Source organism: Scylla paramamosain, chromosome 23 (genome assembly GCF_035594125.1).
Source record: "Scylla paramamosain isolate STU-SP2022 chromosome 23, ASM3559412v1, whole genome shotgun sequence".
NCBI classification, from domain to species: domain Eukaryota; kingdom Metazoa; phylum Arthropoda; class Malacostraca; order Decapoda; family Portunidae; genus Scylla; species Scylla paramamosain.
In genome coordinates this window covers 3,277,986-3,300,485 of record NC_087173.1, presented here as the reverse complement: position 1 = coordinate 3,300,485, position 22,500 = coordinate 3,277,986, and the positions used below count along the sequence as shown (strand labels likewise).

Here is a 22,500-nt window from a genome sequence, read left to right as displayed (position 1 = left end):
GCTTTTTTTTTTTTTTCATTGGAATTTTTGTTGTCCTTGGCCGGTGCTCCTCCTGTATATAAAAAAAAAAAAGAAAATACATAAAAAAAGAAAAATAAGTGGTACATTTTGGTCCAAACGAGTGAAATGAAGGAAAAAAAAATAACAAACGGTGTCCAATACTTTCTAGTCCTGGAGAGTGACATGAGCAGGAAAATCAATCAATCAGTAAAAAAGAACGGTGCTTGACGCTGCAAAGTCCAGGTCAGGTCAGTATTTCCGGGAGACAGGTTTCTGTTAATAAACTGATTTCTTTTTTCATTAATGAGTTTATATTTCCTTAACTTCAAGTGTTGTGACAGCATCTGGGTATTATTAATCATCTAAATTGGTTATAGAATACTTGAATAGGTTAAAGAGTTCAACAAAGGAGATACAAATCAGGTTATTTTAGTCGGGGAAAAAAGTTGAAACTCGCACAGATGGTTATAAAGTAGACAAACTCTAATTGATATAGATATACAAAAATTAGTTCACAGAAAACGTTGTGGATGTAAGGAAGAAGCTTAACGACAGCGTGGAAGGTAGAGACATCAATTTCAAAAGGTTGTTGATTAAATAAATATAATATAAGGACAGCAGATGGCAAGTTTTCAGTCCTCACATGAGTGCATTTACTGAAGAAACTACAAAAATCCTAAGCCTACAAGAGTGTCACAAAATTACACATAAAAAAAAAACATATATATAAAGAAAGAAAATAGTAAATATGTCCAGCACAGATTTGAAAAAAAGCTAATATCATCTTTCCTTTCCTGAATTCTTCTACCATTCTGTACAAATTCTTCCTTCTCTCTCTCTCTCTCTCTCTCTCTCTCTCTCTCTCTCTCTCTCTCTCTCTCTCTCTCTCTCTCTCTCTCTCATCTTTTTTTTTATCGTATCTCTCTTAAAAGAAGAAAAGAAGAAAAAATAAAAGGACTGTCCTGTGAACATCTACAAACATACGTATACCATTAAACGTTCTCTCTCTCTCTCTCTCTCTCTCCTCTCTCTCTCTCTCTCTCTCTCTCTCTCTCTCTCTCTCTCTCTCTCCTTATGTTCTTATTTTCAATTTTTCATTCCTATTCTTATTCTTATTGATTATTTCATACGTTCTTATTTTTTACTTTTCCCCTCATCTGTCGTTTTTTTTCCTCTCTGTCTCTTTGTCTTTATTCTCATGTTCTTACGCTTAATTTCTCAATCACATTCTTATTCTTATTCATTATTTCTTACGTTCTTATTCTTTATTTTCCCCTTAAGCTCTTATTACTACACTTTCTTCTTCTCCCCCAAAAAAGGAGGATGCACCGCCTCCAGCAGCAGTCTACACATTATAGTATCTTCCTCTAATGTCAGTCTTTACTCCGTGAAGTGTAAATATTCTCGCTTTCTGCAGGATGAATGGTGGTCTTTGCTAACTGTTCCTTGCCAACACCCTGCAGGAGGAGAGAGGAGCGGGGAGAAAACTTGCTCTCATTCTATCCTGTTCTCTCACGCACAGTTTTCTGGTAGTAGTAGTAGTAGTAGTAGTAGTAGTAGTAGTAGTAGTAGTAGTAGTAGTAGTAGTAGTAACATTAGTAGTAGTAGTTTAACAAATATCCTTATTATAAATCAACAAGTGTTTTACAAAAAAATAAAAGGGAAGAACAAACACCAGGAAATGTAGTGACCCATGCAAGGCTCTCTGTGATGAGCAACACTATCTATGGTAAGAGACGTGGGATGGAAAATGCAAAAACTCTCTCTGTATATATAATAATGAAAAAAGGTCAGGATCCCCCCAAACAATTTTGATCCAATCTGCTTATAACTTTTACACAAGTTTGGTGGCCATACTTGTAATATTTCCCCCAATTTTTATTAAGTTTGCTTGCACAGTTTTTTGTTGTGAGTTTTTGCTTTTCGAGAGGTGAAATAACATACTCCAAACTTGCAACACACAATTACGTTAAGCATAAGAACTCATAGCAATTAAAAAGATTAAAGACTAGAGATATAAAGATTATACTTCACACTTGCACACAATTCTGTTAAGCCTGAGAAAATTAACTATAATAATGAACTAATTAAAGGGAACAGATGAACTTGCAACATAATGATACTAAACTTGAAAAGTCATAGGCATTAAAGGATTAAACGCTAGAGTTGTAAAGACTATTCTCTAGTCATAGCAATTAAAATATCACATTCACTCTAGTCATAGCAATTAAAATATCACACTCCAAACCTTCAGTACGCAATTCCATCATGCTTCAGAAACTATAACAGCCAAAGGATTAAAAACGCGAGATGGAAAACTGTACTCGTAAAATTTCTGTCCATCAGATACACAACCTTTTATTTATTTATTTATTTATTTTTTTTTTTTCACGTTTCAGTTCATGCAGTACACACTTCTATCAAACCTGAGGAACCATCACAGACGAAAGATAACAAGCAAGATGGAGAACTTCACTAGGAAACATTCAGTCCACCATGAAGACAGACACTTTTTTTTTACGTTACAGTTAATCGCTACAGACACTCCTTGACTATACGGCAACTGGTTTACCTTTACCTTATAATTAGTCCATCCATCATCTCCCCTCACCTGCCCGCCTGGCCCCCCGCTGCTGTACATGCGTCGCTGTCCCAGTCACCGCCACCAGGGACTTGCTTATTGCCTAGCGTGCTAATTGCGTGTCTCCTCCCATGAACACACACTTGCAGCGGGAGATTTGGTGTACAATGCCAATCTATTTTTGCAATTTCTTCCTCGTGTCATCTTCTTTATTATGATTATTTACTTTGGAGGTTAATTATCTTTGCATTGTTGTTGTTGTTGTTGTTGTTGTTGTTGTTGTTATTGTTGTGGTTGTTGTTGTTGTTATTGTTTCTCATTGTATTTATCTTCGGACTTGCTCTTCCCGTTGCTTATCCCTCATCTATTATTAAACATATTCTCCCGTTGACTTTCATCTTCAACCGCTAATTATCTTTGCGTTGTTTTATCGTCATATTTATCTTCGTTACTTGCTGTCTCCCGTTAACTCACTCCTCATTTATCATTAAATATTCTCCCGTTACCTCTTATCTTTTTCCGTTGCTCCTCTCACAGTAAAACCTTCAGGCATCCGTTGCTCCTCTCACAGTAAAACCTTCAGGCGGACTTTTTTTTCCCCTCCTATCTTTATATACAGCGACCTCTTAAACTTCCTGGCTATAAAGAAAAGAAGGAAAGGTCACCACAATTTATTTCCTTCTACCTCTTATGGACAGCTTCGGTTATGATAATATTGAACGTCGGGACAAGTGTTCGTCATCTTTTCTATGAGTATGTCTGTATAGAAAGATCCTTCCAAGAACCGCCGTTAAGAAAAGACGGAGATGCTTTAAGGTAACGCTCTAACTAAAGAAAAAAAAAAAAAGAAAATAAAGAAAATACACAAGATAAAATGCAAAACAAAATAGTGAACAAAGAAATTGATTGAATGAATAAATAAATAAATAAATGAAGAAAAATAAATCAGAAAAAAATAAACAAATGCGTAAACAACAAAATAAAACTATGAAAAAATAAATGAATGAAAATACGAGAAAAAAATGAAAATCAACCAGTTAACAAAACAAAACAAAATCAAATCAAACAAAAATAAATATACAGATAAATAAATGCGAGTAAATATATACATAAATAAACAAATAAACAAAAACTAGGAAAACCCTAAATACTGACAAACGGTGGTAGTAGTGGTAGTGGTAATAGTAGTGGTAGTAGTAGTGGTGGTAGTGGTGGCGGTGGTGGCGGTGGTACAGGAGTGTCTGGCAGGAACAGGTAAGCCAAGACAACGAAGGCTTTAAACTTCAGTAACTCTTCTATCCCCCCGTCAGGCGATGGGAGCTCAGGTGGGTTCGCGAGGTCAAGAGGGAAGTGTGATCAATACCTGAGAGAGGTGCATTACTTATTCTTCCAAGGGTGTGCTTGTGTGTATGTGTGTGTGTGTGTGTTTGATTGTGTGTGTTTGCTAAGCGCACACTTCCCATGCAAACTACGTCTCCTTATCACACACAAGAAGAAGAAAAAAACAACTTTCGTGCATCAATAACTAAAGGTGGTTGATATTTCACTCTCCTGACTGTGCGTTTGTGCGTTTGCTTTTTTTCTTGCACGTGTGGAATACAAAATACAGTCTGTCAGTAGGAAAGCTTTTATGTATGAGTATCTGTTTATATTCCTCTGTATATTTATAACTGTAAACTGTATCTTGGGTGATTAATACCTGAGAAAGATTAGTAACTTATTCTTATCCTGTTTTATTGTGTCCATGTCTGCAATATAAACAACACCATTTCACCACCAAAATAAAAATAAAAATCTTTGTCTTGAATTAGTCTTTGCAGTATATATTCATCAATGAGTTACCATAAAAATACGATACAATATCTGATCAATAAGTGGAAGATCAATAACCTACTCTTGCAGTGTTTTATTTGTTTTTCTTACACCATGAATATAAAACACCACAGTCCCACCACAAACTAAGTCGTATATAAAACAATTACCATAAAAAAAGACGGTAACTTCATTTGCGGGGGAGAGAGGAGTCATGAATTACTTATTCTTACACCATTTTATTTTCCTTGCTCACAACCTTACTAGAAAATCAAACAAACCTTCGTGTATCAATACCTTTTTATATCAATCGAAGCAATTACCATAAAAAAAAAAAAGGGTACAAAGGTTGATCAGTACCTTGGGGGAGATCAATAACTTATTCCTGAACTTCTTTTTATTTACCTTACTCACGCCTGGAATAAAAAACCACACCATTTCAATAAACCTGCATTATGGATCAGTAACTTTTATATCCATCTACACATCGGCAACAACAGAAGCTACAATGGCTGATCAATACTTGTGAGAGGTCGATAACTTATTCTCGTCCTGTTCTATTTGTCTTGCTCACGTCTGGAATATAAAACCACGCCTCACTATAAAAAAGAAAGAAATATATATCCATCAATACATTTACATAAACGGAAGGTGCATTAACTGTTCACTACCTGGGAGAGATAAATGACTTATTCTCGCAGTGGTGTTTGTGTGCCTTAGTTTACTCTGTGCTTGCTTACCGTGCACACCTTAACAGAAACGTATCTCTTATATCAATACTCATTTATCTCTCTCTTTTATTTACGACTTTTCCTTGCTGGGCTGGTTTTATTTTATTCTATTTTGCATTGGTCATTTCCCTTCACACGTAAAAAGAGAAGCGAGAAAGAAAAAAAAATCTATTTATATTCATGTATATATTTACCACGTCAAAAAATAAAAACGATATATTTGCATACGATATTGAAGCAGATAGAAAATTCAGCGCCATGACTCCTCAAACTCGAATCTTACTCCTCATGACAAAGTTTTACACGTTTTGGTAAGTATATGACGCCTTCACTCGCCGCTAACTCATCCTTTACTACAGACAACAACACTGTACACGCCAAGATGCAAAGAAATCTAGCGGTGTAGCATTCAGGACCCCGCGGTAACATGATATTCAGTTACAAGGGGGAAAAAAATCAATGGAATAATGTGCTGACACGCAACTCTGAAAGGTGGATGGAAGATTAAAAGCAACAATGGATAAAAGAAGATGGATAAAATAAGATAAAATGCGATAATGGATAAACGTAAACTGGATGATAAGAAAGGTGGATGAAAGATGAAAAGTAATAATAGATGAAAAACGAGAGCGATAAAAAAGAAAGAAAAAGATGATAGGTAAAGCGTACATAAAGAAAAAAAAAAAGATAAAACAGTGAATGAAAAGAATATGATGGATAAAAATGGAATTACGCACGGATGAATAGAAGACAACAAATAAAAAGCGACAGAACGCGGAGATGATGATAATAGATAAAAAAAAAAGATAAAAAAATAAACAAAAACAAAAAACACAATAATCTCCTTGCATACCTTGATAACTTTTGCCTGAGAAAAGTTAAATTGAACAAACAGGTAACACGTCGGCTTTGCAACTTCTGAGCATCCACTCCCCCCCCCGCCCACCACGACCTCTCCGTCTCCCACTCCCACACACACATATAAACGCACATCCTACCCCTTACCCCCACCACCACCACCACCACCACCACCACCACCACCACTACCACCACCACCACCAACACTCGCACACCAAGAGACAAAATCACTGTTTACTTGTCCCGTTAAAGTTTTTGAAGCGTTAAAAGCGACACGAACTTTGACTCTGGAAATAAACAAGGAAGTAAATCACAAATCACTTAAGAGAAAAATCAAACAGAAACTCGAGGCATGCACACACACACACACACACACACACACACACACACACACACACACACACACACACACACACACACACACACACACACACACACACACAGGCCGACAGGAACCTTGGCACTGCCTCGGAAGGGCGGCGCTGGGTGAAGGAATGAGAGGATGAAGAGGACTAAGGGAGAGGAATGAGGGGATGAAAGGAGGAGGAGGAGGAGGAGGAGGAGGACTTGGGAAAAGGGTTATGTTGAGGCTGGGGAAAACACGGAAGAGAGAGAGTAGGGAGAGGAGGAGGATGAGGAGAGGAGAGAGAGAGAGAGAGAGAGAGAGAGAGAGAGAGAGAGAGAGAGAGAGAGAGAGAGAGAGAGAGAGAGAGAGAGAGAGAGAGAGAGAGAGAGAGAGAGAGAGAGAGAGAGACGAGGTAGGAAACGAGGAAGAGAAAGAAGATGAAGAGAGGAGAGAGGAGGCAGAAGAAGGAGAGTAGGGGAAGAGGGAGAGGAACTGTGGTTCAGATAAGGACTAAACCACATGCTTTTGTCCTTCTCCTCCTCCTCCTCCTCCTCCTCGTCGTCGTCCTCTTTTTTCATTCTACTACTTCTTTTGCCTCCTGCTCTTACTCCTGTTCTGCTTCCTCGTTGCCTATCCTATGCATCTTACTTTTTTAGCCTCCTACCTACACCTCTTATTCTGAATTAGTGTACGTAGCTTATCGTAACTAGTCTCGCAAGGGCCAAAGGGTCTGCTGTTGTTTATTCTTTCTTTGAGGTAAGGGACAGTGCGATTATCATCATCATCATTATTATTATTATTATTATTATTATTATCATTATTATTATTCTCTTGTACCAGGGAAGTTAAACACCAAAGTTGGACCTAACCCAAGTGCGTACATACGTGTGTGTGTGTGTGTGTGTGTGTGTGTGTGTGTGTGTGTGTGTGTGTGTGTGTGTGTGTGTGTGTGTGTGTGAGAGAGAGAGAGAGAGAGAGAGAGAGAGAGAGAGAGAGAGAGAGAGAGAGAGAGAGAGAGAGAGAGAGAGAGAGAGAGAGAGAGAGAGAGAGAGAGAGAGAGAGAGAGAGAGAGAGAGAGAGAGAGAGAGAGAGAGAGAGAGAGAGAGAGTTCCCAACCCTGCAGTAAGTACTAAGACAAGGATTATTATTATCATAGTAGTTTCTTACCCTCACTTCTTCGTCATGTCACTTTAAATCATTTTTGTGTAGCTACTTTCTTTCTTTCTTTCTCTCTTTCTTTGTAATTATCTATTCACTTTGCTTCTTCTTCTACGCTTATTCCTCTTTCTTTGTCTCTACTTCAGCCTGATCTTCCTATTCTTCTTCCTAATCCTTTTTCTCCTCTTTTTGTTCCTGTTTATCTCTACCACTTACACCTCTTCAATTATCTCTTTTACCTCTTCCTCTTTCTTTTTTTCTTCCACTTACATCTCTTCAATTCTCTCTTCCTCTTTCTTTTTTCCAAGTTTATCCTCCTTCATTCAAACTATTCGTCCTTCTCCTCCTCTTTCACTTATTTTCTTTCTTATGCTCCTTCTCTCCTTAATCCTTTTCCTCCGCTATCTCTTCAATCGGTCCTTCACTTATTCCTCTTTCTGATCCTCTTTCTTTTCTCCTTGTTTCTGCTTCTCTGTCTCTTCAAAGTATTTATCTCTCTTCTCCTCCTTTTATTATTCTTTCTAATCCTTCTCCTTCTTCTTCTTCTGTTCTTCCTACATCATCATTTATTATACCTATTCTTCGGCTTCCTCCTTCTCCTCCAGCTCCCCCTATTACTCTTTTTAATCCTCTCGTCTTTCTTCCCGTTCCAGCAACTCCACCACCTCTTCAGCTTTATTCATCTACCTCCTTCTCCTCCTATTACTTCTCCTAATCCTCTCCTCGTCGTTATCAATATAGACCACACAGGAGCCGCGCGGATCACAAATCATGGCATCTATCATTTAAGATCGCGGTGAAAGCGCCTGCAAACTCCGCCACCCCCCCCCCCCCCCCGGCGCGTCCTTCACCACCCCCTGCGCGCACCCCGAGGCCCTCCCGCGACCCTACGAGGACGCGGAGGATCAGGAAGACGCAAACAGGTCCTGGCAACTCAACGAAATAGCGGCACACCCAAACAATGGAATTCTAGGTCGAGTGCATCCACCTCAGGCAGGCTCAGTAGGTGCGAGGCGGGGCGTGTGGCTGTTAGGCGGTCAGGTGGCCAGGTGCCTTCACTTCCTGCAGCAGTGCCTTGGGGTTTTATGAGGGAAGTAACTCTTTCTTGTACTCTTTATTCTGAGGCACTTCTGGCGGCGGCAGCACTAATTTCAATAGGGTGTAGTTGAAGTGACACGGTTTTTTATTTTATTTTATTTATTTTATTTTTTTACGTTCTAGTGATAAATTAAGGTTTCGGTATTGTTAACAGGTGAAACACTCTTGGAGACACGGTTGATAATCTCTCTAACGTTGAATAATAGTCGTGGTGAGAGAGCAAAGCGTTTCTGAATACAGGCTTTGGGCCGGGGGGTCTCTCTCGTCACGTGCCCTCTCTTCCTCCAGCAGCAGTGCCCTGAGTTCTCTGCGGGAGAGGTAGCGCTCTTTTGGTAGACTTCATCGGGCGAGTGGGTGCGTCTCTTATAATGAGTGATAGAGTGGAATGAACTCAGTAGTCAGGTTGTTACTGCCGAGTCAACAGGGTGCTTTAAAAAATTAGACAAGTTTCCGGATGTGGATGCTAGGTGGAAATAGGTAGATATGTTTTATATTAGGACTGCCACGTGTAGGCCTGATGGCTTCTTGCAGCTTCCATAACTTTCTTATGCACTTTTGAGTATTTCCTTCCAGTACCATTAGCAGTGTTTGGAAGTTTAATACGGTAGAAGTAGCGCTCTTTTGTAACCTTCTGTAGGTGTGTGTGTCTTGAGGTCCAGTGTGTTAGAGGAACCATATCTCTTTGTAATGTAAACTAAACAGGTGGATGCATCATCTATATGGCTCGTTGGGTGTCTGTTTCCTAACCCACTCCGAGGTCCTTGAGGTTTTATGCGGCAGGAGAAGTAGCGCTCTTCTTTAAGCCCTAGCTGGCTCTTCTCGTACTCTCAGCCAGCCAAGTGATGGATGCATCTTCTGTAAGTTGTCGTGTGTGTCAGTTTCCTGCACCACTAATAAGATTAAGAGGTTATACAGCAGAAGAACCAGCGCTCTTTTCTGGGACCTTAATTTGTCCCATATTATCCCGTTGTCTCTATTATCAGTCCTTTCCTTTGATGCTGACTCCTCTTGCTTTCAACCTTCTTTTCTTTCTCCTCACTACACGACATTAGCTTATAACAAAGATTCCCATCAGTTGCATGATTTAGGAGGCAATAAACTTTCTTTTTTGTCTCATATGTTCCTTGTCCTGCTATTGTCTGCTGCTCTCTGGTCTTGTGCAAGTGGGGGATGGGCAGGGACGAGGTCTTCAGAGGACACAGCGCAAATCCCACTGACATGACGAGAAAGGCTGAGCTGGAATCCTCGTGTGTTTTCCTGTGGGTGTTCCTTTGCGTCCTTCATCCAGTGTCAGTGTCCCTCAGTGAAGCAAGGAACGTGCGAGCAATGTGCGGGAGAGTGAATGTGAGGGAAACAAATGAGAAATGGCAAACACGACGAGACATTTTGCGCCTCTGTAACTAAGATGAAATTAGGGGGAAAATAGACAACACGAGCAGTAATTCATAAAAAAAGGATAAAAAATTCAAGGCACGGGAGAAAATACACGCACCAAACACAGACAAGACACGGACGAGACCCTTAGCTAACTGAAAGTACGAGGAAATAAAGAAAAAAATACATAAAGACAACAGGCACGAGTAACAATTCATAAGAAAGGTAATTAATTCAAATCACACGGAAAATAATGTAAGCATATCACTAATGAAGACACTTAACAAAACACGGTCGAGACACTTTGAGCCTCTGTAAGTACGAGGGAATTAGTGGAAAAAATAAAGACAAGATGCACGAGTTATAACAAAAAAAAAAATAGATAAATAAATAAGACAAAAAACTGCTTCTAACTATAAAAAAAAAAAAAAAAAACGCAGGTAAAGGAAAAGCCCAGTATTATAAACAAAATCATCATTCGCCGTATAAATAATTCAAGTAGCAGGTAAATCCGTACATATAACAAATCAGAACACAAGCAAGGCAGGTACAGATGACAGACAGGTGATGCGCCAGAAGCAAACCCACAGTGTTATTCGTTAAAACAGAATATCCACTCCACACGAGATGAAGGAAGAAAGAAGGAAATGACATGACAAAAGTTGCATTATACACACACACACAAAAAAGAAGATAATAATAATAATAAAAAAAAATAATAAGAAGAAGAAGAAGGAGAAGGAGAAGAAGAAGAAGGAGAAGAAGAAGAAGAAGAAGAAGAAGAAGAAGAAGAAAGCCATACCAAGAACTGTAAACATAAAGATTCATAACACAATCCATATTTCTAGCTTAATGAAACACGAACACCAAACAATACAATATTTGCAAGACATTTATGAACTCCCTCACTGTCACGGCTTTCTCCTCAAGCTTGTATAAATATGACCAAGTTAGGAGCATAATTTTGCGCCACCACTGACCATAATAGTTAGAGATGGCGTTTAAACATTCTAGTGTCTGTTGTTATATTACCTGCTCAGGAAAATAACGTAAAACTCAGATAATTAGTAGCAAGAGCTCAAGAACACAAGGGAAGCTGCAAGAAGCCATCAAGCCTACATGTGGCAGATCACAGTAATTAGCTGTCACATGGTTAAGCTCCTGATATCAGAAATTAGGAAAGAACCACATCGGGCAGTCTGTTGGCAGGAGTAAAAGTTAATTTGCATAACCTGTATTGAAACCCAAATCTGTCTCAATTCAAATGACGAAAACAGCTGACGCATGAATGAACACTAAATATTTATCCTTTTTAGTGTCAATCCTGTTCTCTGTTGATATTGAAGACACACAGATTAAGAGAATAGAAGGCTAATTATATCTTTCCTACGCTACAGAGGCTGCTTCTGAGAAATTAATGCAAAAAATAATCTTAAGTATGTCTAAGCAGTTGGATGTGATTAAAAAAAAAGTTGCTTAGCAGAGAAATGATTAAACTACTGGGGAAAAATGAACTTACAATATCTTTTACCTATTATCGCTGGTTTAATTACAGAGGTATATTAGAAGACATTAAAGGCATTACGGAAGTCATAAGAAGATAAAGATGAGATGGATAGTTATGTAGTAAGGAGAAAAAAAAAAACAGAAACCAATTAAAATGACATAGAGGAAACCGGTTGAGGGAAGAAGATCAAGGAGCAGATAAAGAGTGAGATAGAGGGATCGAATTGCAGCTGATCTACAAAGGATGGGAGACACAGAGGAAGATGAAAGTAACAGAAACAACTGGAGGACACTCGTACATGGCGCCAACCCCTCACTCTGGAGAAACAGCTAAGGGAGAAGAATGAGCCAGGTGTTCACTGTAGGAGGGTAGTGGGTTAGTGGGGAAACCTCCGATACCTGCTTATGAAAGAAAGGAAAAGAAGAAAGGGAAATCAAAGAGTAAAAGAAGAAAGACAATGGGATAAAAATAAATACCCAGAGAGAGATAGCAAATAGAAGAAAGACAATAAAAGAAGAAAGAGAAAATAGCGGAAAGGGAAAACAAACAGGATGATAGACAGGGAGGGGAAGAAGAGGAAGAGTGCGACATACGACAAAATATGAAGATAAAAAAAGCAGTAAGAGGGGAAAGGAATGAACATCAGACAAAACAAGACAAAGAATGCAGAAAGGGAAACGAGACAAAAATAAAACAAAACTAACAAAAACAACAACCAAGACAAACACACACACGCACACACACACAAAGAGAAAGAAAGAAAGAGACAGAGAGAATCCAAAAATATGACACAGTGTAGAGGAACAAAGGCAGTAAGAGAAAACAGGAATGAATACCAGACGCGACAAAATGAGATACAAATGTGGGCGAGGCAAGGGGGAGGCTGAAGTGGCTTAGGGCAGATTTCTCTTCGGTGGCAGAGCGGAGGAGCGAGATGAGGTGCCGCTTTTCCAGACAGGTCATAATAGTTTCTGGTTCACAGGGTCACAGTAAGAAAGTAGAGGAGGAGGAGGAGGAGGAGGAGGAGGAGGAGGAGGAGGAGGAGGAGGAGGAGGAGGAGGAAAGCAACCACTATCAAGAGCATCTGGTGTTTCTTGTTGCGTTGTTGTCTGCTTTGAGTCATTTACCTTTCCCGCTTCCTTGTTTCCTCCGTGTTTAGTCTTATCTCATTCTATATTTCTTTCTGCTTCTCCTTTCAGCCTCATCTCTCTCATTTTCCTCCCATTTTTGTGTTTTCTGATGTGGTTTTCTTTCTTTCCTGCTTCCTTTTTTTTTCTTCGTGTTGACTCTCATTTTATTTTTCTTCCCTTTTTGCAGCACCATCTGTCTACCTTTTCTTTAATTTTCTTGTTTCCTGATGTGGTTTTCTTCTTGTCTTTCCGCATTCCTCCGTGTTTATTTTCCCTGTTTACTCCCATTCTTCACCTCCACTCCCTTTTCCCCTTTCTTTCACTCTCATCCTTCTTATTCTTTACCTACTTCTCTTTCTTTTATCCTCTATTTCTGGTGACATAAAGGAAGGGAAAATATTTAGTCATCACACCTGCATCTCTTTTCCGCGAGTCATATTTTTTTTGTGATAATGGTGAGGATTAACGAGTGGCAGTGGCTGGCCTCAGTATGGGGAAAAATATATAGGGATTGATACTGATGCTGGGATTATGGGTAGCAGCTGAAGCCTGGCGCGTGTTGATGAGGGGAGTGTTGATTTATGCTCCTTTGTCACAGTTTTTATTTATTATTATTATTATTATCATTTTTTTTTTTTTTTTATAGAATACTGGTCTATCTATTTTTTCTTAGTTTTTATTATCTCGTTATTTTTCTTTACGAGTTGGTATCTCCATTTTCCAGTTACCTGATAAACTCCATATGTGGTTTTTGGATTTTTTCTTTTTCGTCGTTAATGTAAAGTCTATCAGTCAAGCAATCACTGGATAACTTGTCTTACTCATTAAATTAACAAGGATTCGATAACTTAAATAGATCAAAAACTTAAGTGCCCAATACTTGTTGACTATTTTTCTACCCTTCCACCACCACCACCACCACTGATACTACTACTACTACTACTACTACTACCACTACTGGACACACCACTACAATATCATGCTTATATTCATGACCACTTGGGCTCAGTAGGGAAGACTCACCCAACGTGCATGAAGGAGAGGAGCCACGGAGGAGTGAAGCACGGGAGGAAGCCACGGGAGGGAGCCACAGGAAGGAGCCAGAGGAAGGAGCCACAGGAGGGAGCCAAGGAGCGAACAGCAAACTCTTGTACCTGCAAATATGATGAGTATCTCTCCTTACCTGGCACAAGCAACCCCTGATTCAGTTTAGTGTGTGTGTATCTAATTTCCCCAGACTGGATCTCTCTCTCTCTCTCTCTCTCTCTCTCTCTCTCTCTCTCTCTCTCTCTCTCTCTCTGCATTAGCAATTCCACTTGTTATCAAAGGGCAGTGTTTATCTGAAGCAGGATTCCAGCGGTTATTGTTAGTTATTAGAAAGTGTTATTGTTATCTGTCGGTAATTTCATATGATGTTTGAAGTGCAATGGCTAGTCTATGTTGGATTCCATTACTTGATATTGACTATTAGAAACTCAGCATAATGAAAAAAAAAAGTATAGGATTCCAATGATTATAATTTCTAAGATAAAATGTTTGAAGTACAGTTTCCATTAACTATTTGCAAAACTATTGATCGTAACTTACATATGTTACTTTTTTTTATAATTTTAACTTAGGAATGAGTGATAATTTCTGAACTATAATAGAAAAAAGAGAATTACGTTCATATCATATACTCTTAAATATTAAAGTACTGATGATTACTTAAAAAAAAAGTAAACTATATGCAAACACAAAATAACATTCAAACTATCTTTTCTTGTACTTAAAAATAAAATAAATAAAAAAGTTAATTTCTGAAATGTATAAGAACATTCAAAATTCAGTCCAGGCGTTTTTTTTTTTTTTTTTTTCAATTAGCATAACGAGTGACGGAGAGCAAGAAAGGCCTGGATAACTTTCTCAGGTAGGACTAGGACTGCTCACCTGTATCGCGACTAGATATGTGAAGAGTAATGGTGATGAAAGATTTATTTGATAGCGAGGCGACTGACGAGGGACGGGGAGGCAGGAATGAGGCGAACCGAAGGGTGAACTCTTAGATATGTTGAAAGATGGCGGACGTGTGACGAGGAGGAGGAGGAGGAGAAGGAGGAGGAGGAGGAGGAGGAGGAGAAGGAGGAGGAGGAGAAGGAGAAGGAGAAGGAGAAGGAGAATAAGGGAGAAGGAGAAGGAGAATAAGGGAGAAGGAGAACAAGAAGAAGTAAACATCAGCAACAACAACAACAACAACAACAACAGGAAAAGATGATGATGATGAGAAAGAAAGAAAAAAGAAAAGAAGTAGTATAGTTGTAGTAGTAGCAGGAGGAGGAGGAGGAGGAGGAGGAGGAGGAGGAGGAGGAGGAGGAGGAGGAGGAGGAGGAATAATCAAACATCTGCTTCTCCTCATCACAAGAAGCGCAAAGAGTGGCGGTGATGAGGGGTGATGATAGGGAGTACACACAATCCTCACCATCACCCTCCCCTCTCACCCCCTCTTTTTCCTCACCCCCTCCCTCCCCTGCGCCTTCCCTCCCCTAAAGACCGGACACTATTAACTTAGTCCCGCACGTTTGTCCAGTTTTTCTTAGCCTGCATTCTCCTTTTTTTCTGATTTCTTTGTTTATTTTGTTTTATTTGTATTCGTCTTATTTTCTCGCTAGCCGCTACCTCTGCTTCTGCCTTTTTTTGTCTTTCGTTTTTTTTTTTTTTCTGTTTGCTGTTACTGTTGCGGTTACTACTACTACTACTACTGCTACTACTACTACTACTACTTCTATTTCTACTACCACGTTTTTCACGACCTTATTTATGATAGCACACGTATCTTTTGAATTATTACTTTTATTACCATTACTACTACTATTACTACTACTACTACTACTACTACTACTACTACTACAAGAACTACCCGCACCACCAGCTTTCACAACCCAAAAATGTACAAAACAACGCTTATTTTTCGAGATACAACGAGCGAACCTTATGAAGCTCCTGTCTAACGGGCGAAACGATTCATCAGAGCCTTTGCGTGGTCTGGTCAACGTTATTTATCACATTGCTGTTCGCACGTGGAGTATATTACTGTACTGGTTATTACGGTACCTTATGTTAACAAGTGTCTCCTTATCATACTAGCGGGGCCTTCCTCCGTTTCCCTCCGTGCGCTGGGGGTTAAGATGAGCGAAGCAGTGATAGAGATTCAGCGAGTGAGACGAGGAAGAAATCTGATTGCAAGGGGGAAGGAGAGAGAAAAAAAAAAAAAAAAAAACAAGGGATGTGTGAGAGAGAGAGAGAGAGAGAGAGAGAGAGAGAGAGAGAGAGAGAGAGAGAGAGAGAGAGAGAGAGAGAGAGAGAGAGAAATTCAAAGGATGAGACATGGAAAACTGAGTGCAAAATTAAGGAGTGGGAGAACAAAAAAAGTAAAATTTTGGATCGATGCAAGGAAAAGGTTATTAGAAAGAAGGAAGAGAAAAAAAATGAACAGATTGGAAGAAGAAGACGGAGAGGAAAAAAATAAAGATTCAAGAAATGAGACATGAAGAACTGAACTGAGGATTGGAAAAGAGAAACTGGAGAACTGAAGAGATTAGAAAGGAGAGGGAGGATAAAAATAAAAATTCATGATTGTTAGAAGGAAAATGTGACTGGAAAGAAGTCAGTGAAAAAAAAGATTAAATGATGAAGATTTATGGGTTGCTATGTAGAAGGAAAATTAATTGGAAGGTAAGGGAAAGTCAGAGCGCAACGTGAAATAAAAATAATTAGATAATGAAGAATCGGTAGGTGTTGGAAGGTTGAGAAGATTGGAAGTATGTGAGTGAAATAAAAAAAAGTATATATATATATATATATATATATATATATATATATATATATATATATATATATATATATATATATATATATATATATATATATATATATATATATATATAACAATGAAGTTTCAAGGACGGAAAAGTCACTGAAGGTCAAAATACTGGAAGGAAGACAGAAAAAAAAATATAAAGATTATTAAAAAAGAAAACTAACGAAAAATTTAAGAGAAGATTGGAAATAAGTAAGAAAAGATAATATAGATTCACGACTAAGACATGAAGAGAAAAAGTGAATAGAGATAAGAACAATACTGAAAGGAGCAGAAGAAGAAAGCATAATAGATCTGAAACCGAGACAAAGAGAGAAAAAGTAATTGAAAGGAAGAAATGAAAACTGGAAGACTGAAAGAAAAATTAATGAAGGTTCAGGTTTGAGACAAGAAGGGAGAGGTGGTGGAGGGGCAAGAGAGGGACGCAGGAAGGAAATGAGGCAGAAAATAATAAGCTTGGTCAGGAGAGATGATCTGTCGCTGGAAATGATGAAGAAACGAACTTTATGGATTCTGGTTTGAGACGAGAAGAAAAAAAAAATGAATGGAAAAGAGAAAATTCGAAAGAAAGTGCGAGGAAGAAAAGATAAGCTTAGTAAAGAGAAACGATATGCCACTGCAAATGAGGGAGAAATTACTCTCTTTGACAGCAACATTCACTCAGACAATATTTTCTTTTACTTCTTAGGAAATCTCGTTAAAATTCTTCTTTTCATTAAATCATGTTCTTAAATTTTTTTTTTCTGTGATTTTCAAATTGATATTGCAAAGACATTTCTGTTTGTGAGGCTGAGTGTCTTCCGATTACGAAATGTGAAATATGAGACAGATATTGGACAGAAAAAGTACACACACACACACACACACACACACACACACACACACACACACACACACACACACGATGACAATAAATACATCAATAAACCATTAAGATAAAATAAATTGACGAACAAAACTAAATAAAATAAAAGGAAAGAATAATGATTTAATATGAATGAATATATCGCTACAAAGAACGCAATAACTTCACTGATAAATGGTAAATCTCTCTCTCTCTCTCTCTCTCTCTCTTACCCACACACAAAGCACAAATCCAACACGCTGCCTATTTCATTACATTTCATCCGTGGATTCAACGAAATGCTAGTTTACATCAAGGCTTTCATTACGATCTGCATTTCCATTTTAATTACATGTCCACCTGTCTGTCAGCGCACCTGTTGATGGCAATGACACGAGGGGAGGTTACGGGAGGGCACGGCAGGACACGTTCTCTAGTCTAGTGGTTGTCCTCTGCTGCACCTCGCCTGTCCTTGCCTAGCCACTGTTTACAAGGGAAGTGGCGAGTAAGTTCATTGTCTTTGTTCTAAATTTATTCCCGCGCCTGGATGTTTGAATTAATGACATTCCATCTTCATAAGTATTTGGATGTGTTGATATCTAATTCCCTTCTCCTCCTCCTCCTCCTCTTTCTCCTCCTCCTCCTTCTCCTCCTCCTCCTTCAGTTCTTTCGCTATTGTTCTCTGCTTTATCTTCCTTTTTTCCTTTGCGTTCGTTCCTTCTCTGGTTTTGTATTCGTCTACTTCTCTCCTTTACTGTTCTATATTCTTTTCCTTTCTTTTTGTTCCTGGACAGGTTTAATTTTGGTTCTGTTTTTCCCTTATGCTTCTTTGTTTTACTCTGTTTCTTATACTTTCGTTTGTTGCTAGGTCATGCGCTGATTCAAATTCTCAAATATACATCAGAACCTTCTCCTTCCATCCTAATCCTGCTCTTGCTGTTGCTTCTGCTTATGCTCATTGCCTTTATCAAAACCAGATGTGCGGCTTGTCCTTCTGACTCCCATCAATCACTTTCACTACCTTCACTACCAGACTCTCGCTAGCAGCAGCATCACGCCCTTGTCTCCCCACCATCAAGGACTGTCCACATTTTTTAAGACCCTTGTAACATCTGTACATCCGCGTCACACTCACCAAAGGGCTTGTGCTCATACTTATTGATCGTCACACTCACCAAAAGGTCCTTGTCACATCTGCACACCCTAGTTACGTTCAGCAAGAGGGCTTTATACTCACGCCTCTTGATTCTCGTCACACCTAACGATCGATTCTTATCGTCAGAGTTACAGATCCTTGTCACACATTATAAACTTAGTCACACACTCATTGTCACGATTTTTTATTTTCGTTATATCCGCACGACCTCGTCACGCACACGTAGGCACGCACGCACGCACGCACGCACGCACGCACACGCACCCCGTCTCCACACGCAAAGGAAATAGAAAAAAAATACGAGAAAAGATTTCATTCTGTTAGAGTGGCTTCAATTTGAATAAAAGCCTTCAACAAACAAGCACACATTCACACATTCAGACATTCAGACGAGCCAACTCCGTCAAAACATACATAAACTCTGACTAATTAAGCAGCGCGATAAAAAAGGGACAAATTAACGTGGACGGATATGATACAAGAACCTCATAAATCTTGGGATGAAGTGACAGGCGGGGCGGGGGAAGGGCGGCGACCTGGCAGGCTGCAGGCGAGACACATCAACGTCCTGCCTTAATGGACCGAATTGTCAGGTATCGCAAGTTCAGTGGGATCTAATCTCCTTATCTAGCAGGATGGAGTCTTGAATACTACCCAGTTTTTTTCATTATTATATATTATCACCTGTGCAAGCTGAAGGATAGGTTGAAATGTAGCACAGACACTTATAATTTTTAGTGGGTGAGTGGGTAGGTGGTGTGTGAGGGAGAGAGGGAGGGAAAATGGTAGGGAAGGAAGGAAGGAAGGAAGGAGGGAGAGAGTGAGTAAATGGCTGAGTAATGAAAGGTGGGAGTGAGTGGGCGAAGGAAGGGAGAAATGGAAGAGAATGGATGAAGGTCTGAAAGAGTGACGGAGGGAGGGAGGGAGGAAGAAAGAGAAGGAAGGAGGGAGAGAGCGTGTGAGTAAATGAGTGAATGAGTGATTTTGTGAGGGAGGGAAAAAGGGAGTAGAGGAAGGAAAGTGAAAAAGAGAGAAAGAGTGAAAATCTGAGTGTGGGTGGGGGAAAGGAGGAAGGAAATGAAGGAAAGTGAAAGAGAGAGGATGAATGAAAATCTGAGAGTGGGTGAGGGAAAGAAGGAAAAGTGGAAGGAAACGAAGAAAAGTGAAAGAGAAAGGAAGAGTGAAAATCTGAGTGAGTGTGGGAGGGGAAAAGGAAAGAGAGAGGGAGAGAGAGAGAGAATAATAATAATAATAATAAAAAAAAACTTTAATTATGGCACTTTCCTGCGTGAAGAATTCGAGTCATGAAGGGAATGAAGATTTATGGAGACTCCCTTTGGTGAGAAGAAGAGGCCGAGATAAATGATGTTGTTTTTCTTTTATTTATGTATTCGTAGCGTTTAAGAACTTTAGAAGCTAATAAATATCTCGCAAGGAAGTAAGGAAAAAAAATATATAAAAACTATGTATATTTAATTTTATTTGCATCTATTGTTTCCTCCTTTTCTATTCATGAAAGTATGAAATAGTTAATTTTTCCCTTCCTTTTTTTTCATTTTTGTTTCGATCTTCCTCACTTGCGCAAAGAAAAAAAAAGTTAACAAACGAACAAGGTAAGTAAATAAATAAGCAAGCAAACAAATAGAATAAACAAATAAATAAGATGATAAATAAATAAAAGTCAACGTGAAGATCTCATGATAATTAATTTTTCCCCCTTTCATTTCCTATTTTCATTTTTAATTTGCTTCCACTTCTTCGCCCGGCAAACGAGAGCGATGCCAAACATCTCACTACTGAAGAAGGAAGAATGTACAAGCATACACCGCCACACCTGCGAGGAGAGGCGCCCCACGTGCAGCGCCAACACGGCAGGACAGCTAAGTATGATTTAAAGGGAAACACTTCTCAGATGATAAATGGAGAAGAACTGCATATTATTTGTACGCAGTAAATCGAGGGGAATATTGCGAGACTTGTATCTTACATTTCTTGCCCCGCCATGATTGTTGGTGAGGCATGTACACACACACACACACACACACACACGCACACACGCACACACACACACACACACACACACACACACACACACACACACACACGGAAGAATTAGAGAAATGCAGATATAGAGACTGGACCAAATAAATATGACAGAGATACTGTATACTAAAAATAGATGCGCACACACACAAACACACACACACACACACACACACACACACACACACACACACACCAAACACACAAACAAAAACAAACAAAAAAAATCATTTAACAATCTAAACTGTTTAAAACAAAGATCAAAAAGCTCCACCATTAAGATAACAGACAAATTGGAGCATCAAGGTAAGAAGCAGGTGTAAGTAAGGCCTTGTACCGAGACGTGGTGGTTAGGGCGCCATCAATTGCCGCCGCTTGGGAGGAGGGGCAGAGTAAAGACCCAAACACAGTAATAAATAGTCATCGGCTGTACAGTGATCGCCTCCCTCAAGATGTGCTCATTTATATGTTAATGTAGAGGAGGAGGAGGAGGACGAGGAAGAGGAGGAGGAGGAGGAGGAGGTACAAGTATGTCATCAGTGTGAAGGTCGTGCATTCCTACACACGTCATCGCAATACTACTACTACTACTACTACTACTACTAGAGAGAGAGAGAGAGAGAGAGAGAGAGAGAGAGAGAGAGAGAGAGAGAGAGAGAGAGAGAGAGAGAGAGAGAGAGAGAGAGAGAGAGAGAGAGAGAGAGAGAGAGAGAGAGAGATGGGAGTAAGGGGAAGCTTGTTGTCTTAGCCCTAACTCTGTCACACACACACACACACACACACACACACACACCTGAGTTCAGCGGGCCTCTAATCCTCGGCACCAAAAGACGTGTATTATATTCAGCCAATCAAACTTTAGTAGAAATAAGCAGGTAACGGAAGCCGGTTTTTAGGCCTTTTGTCTTGGAGGGGGAGGAGGAGGAGGAGGAGGAGGAGGAGGAGGAGGAGGAGGAGGAGGAGGAGGAGGAGGAGGAGGAGGAGGAGGAGGAGGAGGGGAAGGTCAGGTATACACAAGTTGATAGGTTAGTCTTGGCACTGTTACCTGACTTCACCTGACTTCAAAGTGATTCTCTGGTCAGTTCCTGGATGTTACCACCAATAAGATTAACTGTACAATTAACAATTTTAACGAAGCGGTTCCCTCGTAAAAGTTTGCTTCCTGTGATGCCTCCAGTCCGGTAGCGGGAAGGCCAGGCGCGGTGCAAGTAGCAAATGTTAATGCATATATCTCTCTGTTGCCAGTCATTGGTTTAGATATAAGAAGAGAAACTAGATTTATAACCTAACCTAACCTGACCTACGAGTAACCTAACCTAATCTAACGTAACCAAACTTAACCTAATCTAATGTAACCTAACCTAACCTAATCCAGCCTATTCTAATTTAACCTAACCTAACCTAAACTAACGTAACCAAACCTAACCTAATCTAATGTAACCTAACTTAATCCATCCTATTCTAATTTAACCTAACGTAATGTAACCTAACCTAATGTAACCTATCATTCATCCTTCCACACCCTCGTTTCCTTACAATATCCTTTCCTTATTTACCTTCTCTTGTAACCTATCTATCCTATGTAACCCTGTCCTATCCTAACCTAACCCATCTTATCCTGATCTAACTAAAATGGCAAGAATGGCTGATTTTCATATAATATAGAGCTCATATTAACCCTTCAGCACCGCGGCATATGCTCCATTATATTCTGCGGACCATCAGAAGAAGATTTTAGCAAACTTCGAGTGAGAATCTTTCCCAATTATTGAGTTAAAAATTATCTCTAGTCACTCACTCGCTAACACTATAATTTGATGTAAGCTCTTCTGACTGATCTCTTTTCTGACTAACCTGATTCACCTCGAAAATTGAAAGATAGCCTCTGTTTACTGACTCACCATTATATTTTGTTGTACTCTATTGTGATAAACCTTTATTCTGACAACCCTTCTGATTCTCTTCTGTTCACCTGATCACTTCATTAGCTTAAGGAAAATAAATAT

At 39.3% G+C, this 22,500-nt stretch overlaps 1 protein-coding gene across 6 annotated transcripts in view; it reads right to left on the bottom strand.

Moving 5' to 3' along the window:
• Window positions 1-22,500, bottom strand: part of LOC135112022 (uncharacterized) — a 243,415-nt gene that overhangs the window by 58,498 nt on the left and 162,417 nt on the right. For all 6 annotated transcript variants that reach the window (XM_064025865.1, XM_064025860.1, XM_064025859.1 and 3 more), the window contains one exon: window positions 13,619-13,749. The gene's annotated coding sequence lies outside the window, so the exon portion shown is untranslated. The remainder of the gene's footprint in view (window positions 1-13,618; window positions 13,750-22,500) is intronic.